Source organism: Phascolarctos cinereus, unplaced genomic scaffold, assembly GCF_003287225.1.
Source record: "Phascolarctos cinereus isolate Bilbo 61053 unplaced genomic scaffold, phaCin_HiC Scaffold_4;HRSCAF=312, whole genome shotgun sequence".
NCBI classification, from domain to species: Eukaryota; Metazoa; Chordata; class Mammalia; order Diprotodontia; family Phascolarctidae; genus Phascolarctos; species Phascolarctos cinereus.
This window is the reverse complement of record NW_027555847.1, coordinates 495,227,830-495,248,123: the sequence shown is the minus strand read 5'-3', so window position 1 is coordinate 495,248,123 and position 20,294 is coordinate 495,227,830.

Genomic DNA, 20,294 nt, shown 5'->3' with positions numbered 1-20,294 from the left:
CAATAAAGTTAATTTTAAGTACTTACAATTATGCTTGCACATTTTCTCTAGTTTTAGATTTGTGAAATTTGATTGAATAGTGCTTTTGTTCATACTTAAATTACTCAAATTAATAGGCATTTATTAAATATCTACTGTGTTCAAGGCTCTGGGGATACAAAGGCAATAACCCATATAGTTCCTGTCTTTAAAGATCTTACATCATCAAGGGGAATGGAAGTTTGGGAGGGACACTATGCGTACACACATATCACATGATTATAAACTGTGTGTGCATTTTATGGATATCCCATGCAATACTTGAATTGATAAAATTCTGCATGAAATCCAGAGTGGTTTGTGTTACCCTTTCCTTAAGCCCATAGAAGACAAGGTGTCATTTTATTAACTGGAGAGTAATATGGTTTCCTCATCAGGTGGCATTATACCCAAAATACCCATGTATTGGTCTCATTATGGTCTCTCTGACACATGTGTAAGATATCACTGTTCCTCACTGTGCTAGACAGCTTCACTTGGTAGAATTCTGAACTGCAGAGAAAAGGACTCTGTTTGAACTAAAATTGAGCTAGGAGTTAATATAGCTTAATACTAGTTGCTCCAAAATTATTAAAAACAGAAGACTCTCTAACCTCCATTCTGCATCTGGTGTTGTTTCCTATCAGAAACAGTTTTTAATATTAATGGGAAATAGATGATCATCATCCTATGGCCACATAATTTATCATACAAAATTAAATTAAATTTAAATTTTCTCTAACCAACTCATGGAAAAGAGACCTCCTCCTTCTCAACTTGTCATTATTGAATAAGAATTAGGAGTTAAGAGAAAGGGAAAAATAATTTATGTAAGACCTACTAAGTGCCATGAACTCTGTTTTATGAACATTATGTCATTTGAGGGAAAGGAGTTGCATGTCTGTTATTCTTCTTACTTAGTACCTATATGACCGTGAGCAAAGTCATTAACTTTTCCTGTCCTCAATTTTCTTATTTATAAACTGAGAGGGTTAGATTTGATGGCTTCTTAATTTTCTTTCAGCTCTGCATCTATGATCCAATGATTCTATATAAAGTGAATAAGTCATATCAAATGTGAAATAAAGGAAACATGGTGGAGAGGATTTTTTTTTCTATGTGCCACCAGATTTTTTTTGAAAGTAGTTAACAATTGCCACTCTATATTTTGTCCCTTTTCCTGGGTCTGGCTCAATGCAAATCCTCACCATCCTGATTGAGATATTGCATCTCTGTACCCCCTTTGGGACTCAACTCGACAATGATTGCTGTCATTTAAGTTAGAGGCTTGAGTAGAGGAGCACCTGTAACTTGAATATGAATGCTGTGGTCATTTGCTTTTTGTTGTTAGCATGGGGGACAGGAAATCCCAATCTGGCTGTCCTGTGTCTCCCTGCTCCTTGCACAGCAGGTTTCGTTGGAGGAATTTTCTCTCAAGTAAGAACAAAGGCAAGGATGGGAGATTCCAGTTTCCTCTTCCTGTCATGTGGCTTCCTGTTCCAGAGAAGATATCTTCCAAGGCAAAACCACTTTCTGGTTCTATGGGTTGGATTCTTGCTTGTTTGAATGCACACTTCTTTCACCTCAGTAAAGAGGAGGAATCTAGTTCTCAAATTACTGTCATATCAAATCTTGAGATACCTGAAAGATGAAAAACCATAACATGGATACTAACAAAAATATATGATAAGATGTGGGATGTTATAAAAATTCAGAGAAAATATCAGGATAATTTGAGCAGGAGATAGTGGTAAATGGAGAAGGGGGACAAACTGGAGTGGTGGAATGTATGGGACAACAACAGGAAATGTAAGAGGTAATGCAGAAGTAGATTTGATAGATTATCCACCTAATGACTATATGTGTAGTCAATAGCTGTATATATATAGCACATGAAAGAAGTCTACATTTTATAGGAATTAAGAATTTTGTAGTGAAGAAGAGTAATAGTCCATGTCATCATACTTACATTAACTCTGTCTCTACTCTTCTTTCTCCTCACTGAATTGCCTCTCATGCATGCCTTTCCTCTTTTTTTTCTCTTTCGCTTTCCAGAATCCTTATTAGTGTTGTCTTACCCCATCAGCATGTGGTCTCCTTGAAACCAGAGATTGTCTCATTTACTTATATTTGTATCCACAGCATTTAACACAGTACCTGTCTCCTATATGTATTCTTTCTTTTGCACAGACTGACACTCAGGGCCGGAATTCACTCCCTCCAAATCTCTGCTTCTTAGAATCTTTCAAAGTATAGCTCAAACAATATACTTGAATGAAGCTTTTTCATGTGTTAATGCCTCCCCTCAGCTCCCCCCCCAAAGAAAAAAAAAACACATAGTATTATATCTGTAAATTTTGTATGGGGTTGTATGTGTACATGCTGTCTCCATCAACTGAATCTAAGTGCCTTGAGGACTGGGTCTACTTCATTTTGTTTTTTTAAATTTCTAATTCCAAACATAATATCTACTACTTGCTCTTTGACTAGTTAATGAATATTGCTTGATGCATTGACTGAGGCATTGAAGAAAGCACATTTCATCTGATTAGATTTTGACCATTGCTTCAGCCTGTCAAGTTCTCTGGGGTTCCAAATCTTCCATCCAATACGTTACTTGCCCTCCTAGGTTTCTATCATCTCCAAATTTGATAAACATGTCAGCTATGCCTTCAGTCAAATTATTTAGATGTATAACTCAATGAAATATTTTTATTATCATTTTAGTTTTGAAAGAGATTTAGTAAAAATAAGTCATCTTTTATTTTTTTTCTGGATTAGATCATCTTAAGGTATATTTGAACATATTGTCGGAATATACAAGTAATTTTCAGGACTCTAGTTATATAAGAAGCTAGTACAACACCAGATGCTAAATATTTTAAAATAATTTTCCATCTCTACAATATGCTCAAATGCATTTGAACATAACCAGAAATTTTGATCTTTTTTATATTTACATGAGGCCTCTATTACCATGGTATCTGGACCTCCTCTCAGAAAATTTTCAGAATGCTTTATGGTCCTGTCTTTTATTTATGGCATAAGCTATACTTTTTTTTGCAGGGGGGTAGGGACTGGGGGTGGGGGGTGACAAAGAAGATTTGTGAAATTGTGTGCCTTGATTGATGTGAGGCCAAGATTCCTGAAATATCAACTTACTCTAAATTAGATTTCCTAAACTAAAAGCTTCTGGTTCTAAGCAAGTATTTTACTTGGGGGTGGGGGGAACTGTTTCTGAACTGCTACTAGATTTATGTTCCCATGTTAGACATCCTAAGTGACTCATTCACACATGAAAGACTATTATCTCAAAGCAGAATATAGTTATCTTCTGATTTTACTCTTTTTTTTTCCATTTACAATTAAGTTTTTGTATTCCATCTTCATCTCCCAGTTTTCATATCTGCTGCTCTGCCTGGTGATCAATCACATTTTGTATTTTTAAATAGCCATTTATAGAAGGCTTAAAAATACGTGTGTTTTCTTTTATAGTGATGGTAATAAAAAATTGCCATAGTCTCTACTGAAATACACATTCATTTCATGCACAACTGAGGAGTTGACAGATTTTTGCAAAAGGAAAGGTTAAAGGTTAGAGATTTCTAATGTCAAATGTCTGATCAATATAATAAGGAATTGCTTTGCTACAACTCCCTTTTTCCTGCTTTACTAAAACAGAAAGGGAAAATGCAATCTCACTGAATGAAAATCACTTTTGTGAATTGCTGCTATACAGATCAGTTTGAAGTCCAAATGGTTCATTCATCTTCGCCTACACTCCAGCGCAGCCCAGTGAGCTGACATGCTGCAAATCAAGTGCAGAGTTCCAGAAGTAATGCATTGCATTTGCATCCAGTATCTGCCTGAGGAAACCAAGTCAGCAGTACTTGATTACTGAATAGAAAACTTATCTAGTCTTTCCTGGAAGCAGATTTAGAGCAGATTTTCATTATTAGTATGAAGACCTTGAATTTTATAATATGAAACATGGGATATGTATTAGTTTAGATTTCTTCCAGTTCTTAAATATATACTAAATATATACTAAAATTAAAATGAAGCCTATGTTAGCTCTAGTTTATTATGCCTGTATTTCAGACCACAGCTGAGACTAACAGTGTCTACAATAGTTGAATTGAAGCAACCTATTCTTTATGGTCAATTTTATATTACTTTTCATGCACTCTATGTCCCCACAAATTAAGTCTATTTGTATTTCCTAATAAGTGACATTTCATCTCCTGCCTTCCAGGCCTTTGGACAAGCTATCCTACATGTGTGCAATGCTCTCTTTTCTCCCCTGTACTTCTTGAAATCACTTCCTCCTTTTATGTTTCGTTTCAAATGTGATCTCCAGTATTAAACCTTTGTTCATTCTCCTTACTTGATACACCTTCAATTCCCAACGGTAGTCTGACTTTCTACTAGGATTTAAAACAAAATGAAACAAAACAACAACAACCTGTTTGCTCATCGGTCCTATAGATTCAGGACACACTTATATATGAAGCAACTAAAATAAGACTTTTATAGCTTGTTGAGTAAAGAAATCTTTCCCCACTTCCTCCCTTCTTTTTTTTTTTTAAGACCAGTTATCTTATTTGCTGTGAAAATAACCTCCTCTCATCCTACTCCACATCTTCTTTAAAAAGCAACAAGAAACCATACATATTTTATTTCTTCTATTTCATATTAAATTTTAATTTCTTTAAGATAATCACTTGAAGGAAATATTTGGAAGTATCTGTTCTCTAAGACAACCAGTGAAGGGAATAGTTATAGGCACTTACCCTTTTTAAAACAATATTTTAAGACGAAATATTTGATGAGATCATTCTCATCAGTAAGAACTGGATAAAGGGTTTTATTAAAATATATACAGAAATCATCCTAATTTAGGATTTGAATAATATGCTACACATATGTATGTGAATATACTTTTACTTTTGGTTGGCTAAGTACCAGTTTTTTTCCTTATATAAATATATGGCTTTTATTTGTGTGATTTTAGGTAGGGAAATCTTGTATTGATGTGAATACACACACATATATACCTACATGCTTTTTATTGAAATACATATACATACATGTGCATGTGCATTTGTGCTCACACAGACATATATATGTATATATGTGTGTGTGTATGCATATGCACACATATGCATATACATCTATCTATCTTCTATCTATCTATCTATCTACCTATCTACCTATCTATATTATTGCACAGCTGTGCCTCACTTAAATCCAATTCACACCCAATTCAAGACATCACTCTCATGATGTCATTGGTCCTCTTAGAGGATAAAGGATGAGCAACATCTATATAATTTAAATGGTCTATTTATGACCTCATTTTTATTAATTACAAAGTGACACTTTGTTTATCCTTGACCTTGAAGCAATAAAACATATCTGCTCTATTCCTGTTGCTTGCCACAAAGGTATGAATTCAGAGATCAAGTACCTAATTTAAGATCTTCCTCACAGATTCTCCACCTGGGTAGATGTGACTGTCCTTTTATGGATCCAGAATCAAGGACTATTAAGTTTAGTTACTGATGCCATAAGGGTCATAGGGTATAAAACATGGAAGGAGGAAAAACTAATAATTATCTCATAACATCAATGAGGAATTGTCCCTTTCCTTTTTAAAGGACAGTGAGATCCCTACTTTCAAGCTGCTTCAAACATTGAGTCTTTCCATTCTAGCTATTATTATGCATATCAGTGGACACCCAGTCAGAGACTCCTATGTGTGTCTGGTTGAACTTGCCCCAAATGGAAGCAATTAGGAGCCTATAAAAAGATATAAATATTTGATATTGAGAATCTGTGAGATGTTTCATATTCCTTATTTTTAGTACTGGTTCTATAATTTCATTGGTATAGAGAACTCCTAGCTGAAGTAACTTCATTTACTGGTTGGCTTTGGGGAGCCAAGATGGTGGAGTGAAAAGGTAGTCACTCTCACTCTCCCCTTTCAACCACTGAAAACCCAGAAAATATCACTCCAGAAAAAAAAAAAAACCTGGAACATCTGAACTAGAATAAAGATGGGGAGCAGCAGTGCAGCAGCTCTGGAAACAGGTCTCCCAGTGCCACAGCAAAAATAAGGGAGGCAGAACTACAAGGGGCCACAGGCAGATAAGTACCCTGTGGCATTCACCTGAAAGGAGGTGAAGAAAACAACCTAAAGGCTTCCTAAAGCCCCCTGGCTTGATGATTCTAAACCAACACCAGTTGAGCTGTCAGAGCCATGCAGCCTCCAATTATGAAGAAATACTGAAACCCAGGTGGTAGAACAGGCAAACATCAACACTTGGACCTCCTAGTGCCTCAGTGAGGGCAGAGGGAACCAGTGAAAACCAGCTTATAAAACCACCAGGTGCCTCGGCACTCTACCAGAAAGGAATCCCCAGTGTATTAGCAGAAACAAGGAAGACAACACTGAAGGGGGCCCCAGGCAGATAAACACCTCGCAGCACCCATCTAAAAAAGCTGAAGAAAGCTAAAGGAAAGGAAAAGCAGGCACCCTAGAATTGCCTGAAAGTTCCAGCCTTGCTGATTCCAGCCAAACACAAAGTAAGCTGCCAGAAATCTACAGCCTCCAATTGCCAGCATAAGAGGCCCCAGAACACAAAGCCAGTGACCAAGACCTAGGCTCCCAACACAAGAAGCTTGGGTCAGTACCCTCTGTTCCCCAGCTGGAGAGCTCAATCTCTTTAAAGGCCAGGGAATACAGAAGCACCATGAGTAAAAAGAAACGTACCATAGATTCATATTATGAGAAGAGTGAAGATCAAGACAGAAATTCTGAAGAGAACAACATTGTCAACAAATCCACATCTGCAACAACAAAAGGGAGTATGAACTGGTCTGAAGCCCAAAAAGCCTTCTTAGAAGAGCTCAAGAAGGATTTTAATAGTCAAATGAGAGAGGTAGAAGAGTCCTTCAAAAATACAATTGGCCAATTGGAAAAAAAAATACACTGAAGAAAACAAGTCCCTAAAAAACACAATTGGCCAATTGAAGAAGGAAGGACAAAAACTAACAGAAGAAAACAATCTGTTAAAAACTAGAATTGGACAAATGGAAACTAATGTCTCTATGAGAGAGCAAGAATCAGTCAAACAGAAACAAAAAAAATGAAAAATAGATGAAAATGTAAAATACCTCATCAGTAAAACAACCGACCTGGAAAATCGACTCAGGAGAGACAATTTAAAAATTATTGGACTACCTGAAAATCATGATGAAAAAAAGAGCCTGGACAGTATTTTCAGGAAATCATAAAGGAAAACTGCCCTGAAGTCCTAGAACCAGAAGGGAAAATAACCATAGAAAGAATCCACCGATCACCACCTGAAAGAGATCCCAAATTGACAACACCAAGAATATAATAGCAAAATTCCAAAATTACCAGATGAAAGAGAAGGTGCTGCAAGCAGCCAGAAAGAAACAATTTAAATATCATGGAACCACAGTCAGGATTACACAGGACCTTGCAGCTTCTACATTAAAAGACCACAGGGTACAGAACATGATATTCTTTAAGGCAAAGGATCTTGGAATGCAGCCAAGGATCAATTACCCAGCAAAAATGAGCATCATTTTTCAAGGGAAGGGGTGGATATTCAACCAAATAGGAGACTTCCAAACTTTCCTGATAAAAAGACCAGAGCTCAACAAAAAATTTGATCTTCAAGTACAGGACTCAAGAAGGACTTAAAAAGGTAAATGGGACAGAAAGATACAATATATTGTTAATAAGGGGGGGCTGTTTAAACCCTACAAGGGAATATGACACTTGCAACCCTTGAGAACTGTATTGTTATTACACCATGTTAAAGAGTATACATAAAGAGGGTGGATATTAGTTGACTTTGATGTAATGATAAAAAAAATCTAATCAAGTGGGTTAAATGGATCCAAATAAGTGGAGCAATATGATCTTAGAAAACATACTGAGAAAGGAGGAGGCAGACAAGGGTAAATTACATTACAGGAAAAGACACAAAATCCTATTACAGCAGAGGGAAAGAAGGAGGGGGAGCATTGTTTGAACCTTACTCTCATCAGATTTGGCTCAAGAAGGGCATAACATAATCAGTTAGGTATAGAAATCTAACTTGCCCTATAGGCAGTAGAGGGAAAAGGGGAAAGAAAGGGAGGGGGAAAGAAAAGGGAGGGGGAAAGAAGGAGGAGAAGAAGTAGTAAGAGTAAAGGGAAAGAAAAGGGAAACGGATAATAAAAGGGGGAAGGGACTGAAGGAGGTGGTGGTCAAAAGCAAAACACTAGTGAAGAGGAGAAAGGAAAAAGGAGAAAGAAAAGCATAAATGGGGAGAAAAAGGATAGAGAAAAAGACACAGATAATAATCATAACTAGGAATGTGAATGGCATGAACTCTCCCATAAAACAGAAACAGATTGCAGAACGCATTAAAAACTATAATCCTACAATATGTTGTTTACAGGAAACACATTTGAAAAAGAGTGACACATACAGGGTAAAGGTAAAAGGCTGGAGCAGAATGTATTATACATCAGCTGAAGTAAAAAAAGCAGGGGTAGTAATCTTGATCTCAGACAAAGCAAAAGCAAAAATAGATCTAATGAAAAGAGATAAGGAAGGAAATTACATCCTGCTAAAAAACACCATAGACAATGAAGTAATATCATTACTAAACATACATGCAGCAAATGGTATAGCATCCAAATTCTTAGAGGAGAAGTTCAGGGAGCTACAGGAAGAAATAGATAGCAAAACTATACTAGTGGTGGACCTGAACCTTCCCCTCTCGGCACTAGATAAGTCTAACTACATAATAAACAAGAAAGAAGTTAAGGAGGTGAATAGAACATTAGAAAAGTTAGGTATGATAGACCTCTGAAGAAAACTGAATGGGGATAGAAAGGAATATACTTTTTTTCTCAGCAGTACATGGCACATACACAAAAAGTGACTCTGTAGTAGGGCATAAAAACCTCATAATGCAATGCAGAAAGGCAGAAATATTAATGAATCCTTTTCAGATCATGATGCAGTAAAAAATTGTATGTAATAAAGGGCCATGGAAAGGGTAAAGTAAAATATAATTGGAAACTAAATAATCTAAACCTAAATGGAGTCTTCCTTAAAATAATAAATAACAGATATCTAAAACCTTCAGCAAGCAGTACATGTAATGGGGACAGGCTAGAAGCATTTCCAGTAAGATGGGGGTGAAACAAGGGTGTCCATTATCACCAGTGTTATTCAATATTGTACTGGAAAACTTAGCTTTAGCAATAAGAGAAGAAAAAGAAATTGAAGGAATTACAAATAGGCAAAGAAGAAACAAAGCTATCACTTTTTGCAGATGACTTCATGATATACTTAGAGAATCCTAGAGAATCAAGTAAAAAACTACTTGAAATAATAAACTTCAGCAAAGTTGCAGGCTGTAAAATAAACATACATAAGTATTTGGCGTTTCTATGTATTACCAACGAAGCCCAACACCAAGAGATAGAAAGAGAAATTCCTTTTAAACTTACTGTAGACATTACAAAATATGTAGGAGTCTACCTCCCAAAACAAACCCAGGGATTCTATGAACCCAATTACAAAACACTTTTCACACAAATAAAATCAGGTCTGAATAATTGGAAAAACATCAGTTGCTCATGGGTAGGCTGAGCTAATATAATAAAAATGACAATCTTACCTAAGCTAATTTACTTATTCAGTGCCATACCAATCAAACTACCAAAAATTATTTTATAGAGTTAGAAAAAATAATTACAAGATTCATTTGGAAAAACAAAAGGTCCAGAATATCAAAGGAACTAATGAAAACAAATGCAGGGGAAGGTGGCCTAGCAATTCCAGATCTTAAATTGTAATATAAAGCAGCAATCATCAAAACTGTTTGGTACTGGCTAAGAAATAGGGAGGTAGATCAGTGGAACAGGTTAAATATGCAAGACCCAGTATTCAGTGACTGTAGTTATCTATTATTTGATAAACCCAAAGACCCCAACTTCTGGGATAAGAACCCACTCTTTGGGGAAAAAAACTGCTGGGAAAACTGGAAAAGAGTATGGCAGAAAGTAGGTATAGACCCAAATATCATACCATGTACCAAAATAAAGTCAAAATGGGCTCATGACTTAGATATAAAGGCTGATACCATAAGTAAACTGGGAGAACAAGGAATAGTTTACCTATCAGATCTATGGAGAACAGAAGAATTCATGACCAAACAGGAGATAGAGAACATTATGAAAAGCAAAATGGATAATTTTGATTACTTTAAATTGAAACATTTTTGCACAAGCAAAGCCAATGCAACTAAGATTAGAAGGAAGGTAGAAAATTGGGAAAGAAGTTTTACGACCAGTCTCTCTGATAAGGGCCTCATTTCTAAAATATATAGAGAATTACAACAAGTTTATAAGAACACGAGCTATTCCCCAATTGATAAATGGTCAAAGGATACGAACAGACAGTTCTCAGATGAAGAAATTGAAGCCATTTATTGTCATATGAAAAAAATGCTCTAAATCATTACCAATTCAAGAAATGGAAATCAAAACATCGCTGAGGTACCACGTTACATCTATAAGATTGGCCAACATGACAAAGCAGGAAAATGAGAAATGTTGGAGAGGATGTGGGAAAATTGGAACACTAATACATTGTTGGTGGATTTGGGAAATGATCCAACCATTTTGGAGAACAATTTGGAACTGTGCCCAAGGGGCTACAAAAATGTGCATACCCTTTGATCCAGCAATAGCACTTCTAGGGCTATATCCCAAAGAGATCAAACAAATGGGAAAAGGACCCACATGTACACAAATATTTATACAGCTCTTTTTGTGGTGGCAAAGAATGGGAAATTGAGAGGACGCCCATCAATTGGGGAATGGCTGAGCAAGTTGTGGTATGTGAATGTAATGGAATACTATTGTGCTATAAGAAATGATGAACAGCCTCACTTCAGAAAAAACTGGGAAGACTTATATGATCTGATGCTGAGTGAAGTGAGTAGAACCAAGAGGACTTTGTACACAATAACAGTCATGTTATGCAATGACTAATATTGTTAAACTGAAGCCTTCTCAGCATTACAAGGACCTAAGACATCTCCTGAGGCCTTTGGATGGAAAATGCTGTCCACATCCAATGAAAGAACTATGGAAGCAGAATCGCTATCACTTATTTTAACTTCTGTTGAGTTTTGTTTCATCTCCTACTGGTTTAATTTTTACTTACAGCTTCACTAATGTGAAATTATGTTTAAAGAATTGTCTAGAGTATTGAGAAGTTGAATGACTCACCTAATATCACTGACATGTGTTAATGGTGGGATGTAACCTCAGGTCATTCTAAATACAAAGCCAGTTCTATTCACTACACCGCCCTAAATCCCAAAATGTACTTCAATATGTTTGGCTTCAAATTCTTAAATATTATGGCTTAGTTTTGAATTGCTAGGTGTTACTGACTTAATACTTGAAGTATTCATACAAAGTGCTATTAAATGTTGCATAAATGATATTTGATTATTTATCCAGCCCCTGAACCCCAAATTAATTGCTTTGTGTATCTATGTATATTGGTTTGTACTCCATAAAGCCTTCATTTGAATTTTCATATCTTCCCTTCCCCCATCTATTTTTTTTCCCACACGTACATTTGGACCTGTAATTTCTTTACTATAAAGAGGCCTTTTGAAGGAAACTCTTCTCTCAATGCAGATAAACAACAAGTATACCTATCTATAATTTTAATTTGTAGGCTTAAATAATACTTTGGTATATATTGAGAAAAAGTGACTTGTCTTCAGTCAAAAAGCCAGTGTGGGCTAGAGGAAAAACTTGATTCAAAGTCACATTAAGTCAGGAGCTGGTTTTCTAGCCACTACTACATGCCTTCTCTCTATATCTTATACTTGTTAGAATGTGTCTCTTCACGTCCTGAGGTAACAATGAATTAATTTGGTTAAAAAAAAAGAGGAAAAGGAAAAAAAATAATAGATTTATAAAATTCTAGAAATGCAGGTAAACTTTGATATTCTTGTTTATGTGCTAATGGTAGAAAACTAGAAGATACCTCAAGCCTCACTTCCTTCTTTAGGAAAGAGTATCCTTCTGAAGACATGCCTTTGTTTCAAGATCTATTGTGGACATCTAGACCAATTTGGTTCAAAGGGTGATGACAAAGAGTCTTCACAAGAATGAGTTCTCAAAGCAAGCTCTCTTTAGTTAAACATCATAGATGCCTGTTCTTACATAAAACTATCCTAAGCACTATCCTGGGCACTTTTTTATATAACTATCCTATTGCTTCTCTTTCTTCTATTTTGTCTTCATTTTTATCATTAAAACAATGCTCATCCAAATTCTTTTCTAAGTAGTGTTGTTTTCTGGTGAACTTCCAGGACATCACTGATGAAAAACAATTTTAAAACTTGCAATCAGAGAATGGAAGTGGGCTTTAATAGTCAATGACCAGTTTAAAATATTTGCTCTGGAAAATACTGATGACCTATATACCAGCTGCAATGACTTTGCCTTCAGGTAATAAAAGCACTTTGAGTCTATTTATTTCTCCAGTTACATGGAATATAAAGGAAATCTAAGCAATCCAAAATTTAACTCATGAAAAAGTGGAAAAAATGGTTTCTAAACAGCTAATTATCATAGTACTTTGGAACCTTAAATATTATTGTGGTTCTGAGTTTCCTTTCCATACTTTAATATCATATTTTTGGAATGAAAATTTTAACCTATTCCTAGCAAAAGTGCCGGCATTAGAAAGGTTTAGATTTACCTTAGAAATGCATTTTAAATCAGTTTTTTGTGCTCAATTTCACAAATTAAAAATGAACTTAATTGAATTTTCACGAGTAAGAAGATAGAATTAGCTGTAGAAGTGAAACAAGGTATCTGCAAAGACTATTCTAAGCCATGACATATGATTGTCACTAGGCAGAGCTCATCAGAGAGCTCACAATTTAAATTCTCATTCATCATTTTAAAAAATCCTCCCTCTCTAACCCTAGGACTCCTCCGTTTTTCAGTATTAAGTGAAGGCAAATATTTATATTAAAATGTCCTTTTTAATCAGGTACAAGAGATGAGAAAACCCATTATGAGGACTACTATTGCAAAGTGACCCCAATGTTATGATATGCCTAAAAATATTCTATGCTCATTCTTACTTAGTTACTGTAAAATGATGATGATATTCAAAGTCCATAAATCTTCCCCACATTATCTGCTATAGTTATAATGACTACATCTCTACTGTTCTTGGAAATTCTGCAGCTTGCAGAGATCTACTAATGTTTATTTCTGTAGTGGGATATGCCCATTATGTCATGAGATCTTGGGCAAGTCATTCAAACATTTTGGCCTCTGCTACCTCACCAGCAAAATGAAGTCCCTGAACAGGATGTTCTAATAAGTTTCTTCCAGTTCTAAATGTATTTGCTTCTCAAAATCACCTCTATGCTATAATAACCAGGTGATTATCTAGCCTTTTCTCAAATACCTCCAAGGAATGGAATCCACTACTGCCTGAAGCCACTCATTTCACATTTGAAATGTCTGTTAGGAAATTTAAAAGTTGCATCCAGCTTAAAATTACAGTTTGCCTCTATATAAATTATAACCATTGCTTCTAGTTCTGGAATCTTAGGACAATCAAAGTAAGACTCTTTTAGGTGATGGATAGGCAGCTAGGTGATGCAGTGCACAGAGTGCTGACTCTGGAGTCCGAAGAATCTGAGTTTAATTCTGGCCTTAGACGCTCACTAGCTGTGTAACCCTGGGCAAGTCACTTTACCTTGTTTGCCTCAGTTCCACAGAAGGAAATGGCAAATTATTCCAGTATCTTTGCCAAGAAAACTCCAAAGGAGGTCACAAGGAGTCAAATATAACTGAAATTACTTAATAATAACAACAACAACAAAGGTGATAGATATTCAATTTTTGGAGTACTTTCTCAGTTTTTTAGGGTACTGACTAATAAGTGTGCATATGAATATTTAAAAACATGGCTACAAAGATACAGCTATATCAATCTCTAGAGATTTTTTTAAAATCTCTAGAGATACATATAGCAATAACAAGATGATTGGCATATAGATAGATAGATAGATAGATAGATAGATAGATAGATAGATAGATAGATTGATGAGAAATAGATAATCACAATCCCAAAACCCATTGGTATGAGACTCTTTACTAATTGGAGAATGAACGTCCTACCTTGTATAAGGGGTGGGGCAGAGTTGGAGAGAGCAGGAGAGCTTCAATTCTTGTCCAGGCTTCTTCAAGCTTCCAATTGCTTCTGGTGCTTCTGACTTCCAGCTTAGAGAGGGGAGATTGAAGAAGCCAATCAAACTTCAGTTTGCTGAAAGAAAATACCTAGACAAGACATGAGAGGAGCTTACAATCTCTATCATGTCCCTGTTCTGAACTTGTTACAACACTTCAGGGAACTCCAAGGTGGTGAAATCTGGGATTTTGTCTCTCGGATGAACTGAATTACCTTGCATTCAATGGGAAAGTGCCTTCACTCTGTAATGTCTGGTATATATTCACCAAAGTGTACCTTCTCTGATTTCTGTTTTGCTATGATTTGGATAAATGTGGTTCTTTGTTATTTGCTAGGCATGTTGATTGCAGAACAGGCATTTCTTGGGAAGAAAGTCAAGCCTTGCATATAGAGCTTAGGATACCGCTTCCCCTTAATAATGACACAGGTATCAGAAGAAAGATTAAATTGATAATCTTGCCTAGACTAATAATATTTAAGGAAGCAGGTAAATATAATTAAAAGCTTGTCCTCCATTTCTTTGAGGAGAATATTCTGACCTCACATTTCTGCTTCCCCTCCTGGCAGGAATTAAAGTTTCCCTTGGGAGATAGTAGAAGGAAAAGAGGCTACACATGTATATTCTACCTCCTTTTGAACCACACAGTGGCACCTTTGTACAACCAGTTGAAGGATAAGCCCTCACAACATGTATTCCCTTTCATCATAGAGAAATATATTTTTCAAGACATTTGTGCCTTCCTCCCAACTGTCCAACTAAATCCCCTCAGTCTTCCCTACTAATTTTTTCATCCTTGTCATGTCCACTTATCTTTGACATCTCCCAAGACTGTGTACTAAGCCCCCTTCATTTTTTATATTAAACTGTTTCACTTGCTCATTAGCCTTCATGGTTTGAATTATCATCTCGATGAAGATGAATAAAAAATACACACATCCAGTCCTCAGCTTTCTCCTAAGCTAAAGATGTGAATTCTCAGATTCTTCTTGGGCATCTCAAACTAGATGTAATTTTTTATCTTCACTACATCTCCCATGAATATCCCACTCTCCTTACTTATATAGCCACAAGACTAGTTCAGACCATCATCCTGCTTAGAGTAAAGCTTTCTTATTTATCATCTAGTCTCAAATCTCTCCCAAATACTATCTAACCTTCACTCAGCTCCCAAAGCATGTCACCTCTTCTGTTCAATGAGTTCTTGTAGCTTCTTCTTACCTCAATGATCAAATAAAAACTCCCTGTTTGGTATTTAAAGCTTTTCATAACCTGTCTCCTTTCTATTATTCATTTAATCCTTCTATAAACTCTATGAATCCACTATGCTGACCTACAGGACATTTTATCTGCTATCTTAATGCTTTTAGGGGCAGCTAGGTGATGCAGTGGATAGAACATCTGGCACAGAGTCAGGAAGACCTGAGTTCAAATCTGGCCCCAGACTAGCTATGTGACTGTGGGCAAGTCACTTAACCCAGTTTATCTCATTTTTCTCATTGGTAAATAATCTGGAGAAGGAAATTGCAAACCACTCCAGTACTTTTGCCCCCAAACCTATTTAAAATGGGGTCACAAAGAGTTGGACAGGACTAAAACATCTGAACAACAACTTAATGCTTTTGCAAAGAATATTTCTTATGCCTGAATTTCCTGCCCTCTCACTTTCATCTCTCAGTATAAGAAGCCCTAGATTCTTCCAAGACAAAACCAACAACCAAAAAACAAAACAAAACAGCATAATATTATTCTGAGAGGAAGTCCATGGGCTTTACCAGATTATTAAAGGGAACAACAATATTATCGACCCTTATCCAAATATAACAATAATTCTCTACTTTCTCTGCCTAGAACACAGGAATCCTGAGAAGTATATATATGAGGAGGGATGAAATGGAGAGAAATAAAGGCATGAGGATAATTTTATTTTAAACGAGCCTTCAAAGGATCATTTCTCACTCTAGAAAATAATGATTCCTCCCATTAATTTATGAAAAAAATCACTTCTGTTACTAAATAGTTGAAAACCAGCTTTTTTCATCACCCTAAAGAGTGACTGTGTAAGATTTGAAGATTCCAGACCTGACCTACCATCCCCTTTCACCTACCTACTGCTGAAAGGGAGCAATACTAATAGTATAGATTTGACTCCATAGATTTCTACTGCTTAACTAAAATAGAAGTTCTTTGTCTACCAAGTTTGTTAGTATTCCTCCCAGTGTTCTACTATTAGAAATATCCAAGAAAATGAAATCTGCCTACACAGCTTCTAAAATAACAACTAAATAGCTATCAAAATTAAGCTGTGTTGTCGAGTATATGCCATGTAGCTCTGTATTGATAATGCCATATTTTAAAATATAAGTCTATGATAGCATTAGTCAACTTGAGGAAACAGTTGGCCAGCCACTTTAGGCACTAAGTCATAAAATTCCATTTTATCTAGAGATAGCTCAGTCTAATTCAAAATCAACTAAAACAGGATATGACTCCTGCAAAGGATTCTACATTTTATATGCTGGCATGCACAGGAATGAATTCTGAGATCATTGTAGAACCTGGCTCAGTTCACTTTGGATACCCAGTAGCTCTTTGAAGAATTTCTTTGAGAGAGGAATCATGATCTGGCATACATTTCTGAGTTTTGCCGGAAGTCTAGAAACTTAGAGGAAGGGGGAAATATAGACACATGAAAAAAGAATTTTTGTGAAGAAAGTAATAACTTTCATATGCACTTTAGGTTCAGCTCCGTCCATAAAGAGAGAGTAATGGAAGTAATTGGTTGATGAAGCACAAAATATCATTTTGAATTTTTTGATTGTGTGTATGTATGTATATAATTTTTCCTCTTCTTTTTCTGGCTAGGCTAGACAGCTAACTAGTTAACCAAATAAAAAGAGTCCACAGCTGCAGATGGATGGATAACTACATAGGGGAATAGGCAGATGCAAAGACTGATAAAACTAAATAGATGAACTGACTGCTGTAGCTACAAAGGAATAGATAGATAAAGACAGATGGAAATAAATGTAGGTATAACTTGCTAGAACAACTGCAGCTACAAATAGCTGTATATATAATATATATATATATATAGATAGATAGATAGAGATAGATAGATAGATAGATAGAAATATCTATCTATATATATACATATATACATATACAGAGAGAGAGAGAGAGAGAGAGAGAGAGAGAGAGAGAGAGAATTACTTTTGGCAAGAAAAAAAGGCATCATTTGCTTGCATTAAAGTTAAAGGAAGCTTTGGTCATATTGATTTGGCCACCAAATTCTAATGGCATGTTTTCAACCATAACTTTTGTTCAAATTTGGTTCAACTACACAGTGGCAGATTTTCAGAGAAATTGGGATGTGAACAAATTTTCATTTTGTTACTTTCTTTCCTTGTTTATATGCCATACTGCTAATTCTCAAAATAAGCTATTAGAAATTCTTTGATGAGTGAAATTTTAGATCATCACAGCATATTCATAGTAGTTTGTAAATATGATCTAATCTACCTCCCCTTTTATATAAATGCATACATATATTTATAAATAAGTATATGTTGTCTAAAAATGTTGGTCCCTCAAAATTTTTAACATCTGCACAGAAAAGTGAAATAACTGACACAAAGTTCCCCCTGCCAATTCAACTTTGAATATGGTTTGTGATCATGATATGATCGTTTAAAATGTGGTATCTCTAATATGAATATTTTCTCTCTCACCTTAATGAGGTCACTAGCCTTTACAGGATTAGTGTGCTATCCCTGAGCAATGAGAAATTGCTACAATAGTATTGTTTGTGCAATATTTTGAAGTTTACATACCATGGCACATATCTCTTCTCAGCTGATAATTATGATAACCCTGTGAGATACATAGTAAAGATATTATATTTGCTAAATAGGTGAAGAAATTGAGGATCAGGGTATGGATATGTTGTATCTATGGTTACCCACTTAGTAAGTGGCAGGCAGAGCACCTCAATTTGATGAAGTGAGATTCTACTTACAGTCTTATGACTTCAAGTTTATTTATACTGAACACACCATATGTGGGAAAGTATTTAAAAGATGATTGCCAGTCCCCTTTTCTTTGCCCTTACTTTGAGATACCTTGTATTCTCAGATGCCCTGTGGTCCTCGTATTTACCCCAGGATTTCAAGTTTCTACATAACTCCACCATGTGTTAGTCTGAACCGGCATTCCTATTTAACACCCCATAGATACTACAGATTTTAACAGACCAAATCATTCTTCACTCCCTGCCCCCATTAAAATATAAACTACCCCGATTTTAGACTCAATAGAATATTGCTAAATGAATGGTATATCCTTCAAACTTTCAGATTTAAAGACTTTAGTCAAAGCTAAAAAGCTGTTTTAACTATAGGGTTTATTGGTAGTATAAAGAAGTAATTTAGTTGAGCATATTTACTCATGGAAGATTGCCACAAGGGAGCATGTGGTCCGTTTATGTCACTATTTCCATTAGTCTCAACTTTGGCCTGATCTGAGTATAGAATATTACACATGGTTACATGCCATAGGTAAATTGCTCAATTATTGACATCCAGCTATGTTTAGGCAACCAATCCTTTCTCAATCCCTTGGGATATTGGTGAATTGTGGAGACTTACACTGATGGAGATAGAATGAGCTGGTTGCTTAAAGTAAATGTGAGCAAACCCAGGCACCCTTCAACACTCCTGTCACATCCAGGGGTCAAACAAGCCTGAACACAGGGGTGGGAAGAATTCCTTTGGTTCAGGGGCTACATGCATGAATATTCATTATTCACTTTCTCTGTCACTATCTTTATACCTCTGTTACTCTCTTCCTGAAGCAGATGATCTAAAAAGCCCTGAATTACTGGGTAATATGATGACCTAATTAAAACTACAGTGTTGGTGACCATGAATGATAAACAGTGTTGCCTCCCCACTCTGACATTTCCATCTGAAGAAGTTTTTATACCTTTATCCAATGGTTCTCAAAGGTAACAGTTATAAATTCCCCTTTGTAATCTAAGAAAGTTTACAGAAACCCCCATAGAAGAATGCTTGGTTCTATTAGTATTTTGTAACTAAGAAAATATATAATGATGAAAAAAGAACTATGATTTCTACCAAAAAATTCAAAAAGTTCTGTAATCCCATTGCTATTGGTATTTGCTATAATGATACAAATTGTAACAATTTCATGTTTCCTGTACCATTCATCTTTTTTCCCCAAGACATCCTGTAAATTTTCCACACAGGGTCCACCCAAAATGCTGAGTGCCTTACTTTATTTATTTTTATTTTTATTAATTTATTTTTATTTATCAACAATCACTTCCACATGCTTTTGAGTTGAAAATTTTTCTCCCCCTTCCTCACCCCCACCTCCCCAAGATGGCACACAATCTGATGTAGGCTTTACATTTATATTCCTATTAAATATTTTCACATTAGTGAAGTTGTAAGTAAAAATTAAAACCAATAGGAGGAACCATCAGAAAGATGAAACAAAACTCAACAGAAGGTAAAAATAAGTGATAGCATTCGACTTCCATAGTTCTTTCTCTGGATGTGGATAGCATTTTCCATCCAAAGTCCTGTGGAGATGTCTTAGGTCCTTGTAATGCTGAGAAGGCTTCAGTTTAACAATATTAGTCATTGCATAACATGACTGTTATTGTGTACAAAGTCCTCTTGGTTCTACTCACTTCACTCAGCATCAGATCATATAAGTCTTTCCAGGTTTTTCTGAAGTCAGCCTGTTCATCATTTCTTATAGCACAATAGTATTCCATTACATTCATATACCACAACTTGCTCAGCCATTCCCCAATTGATGGGCATCCTCTCAATTTCCAATTCTTTGCCACCACAAAAAGAGCTGCTATGAATATTTTTGTACATGTGGGTCCTTTTCCCATTTGTTTGATCT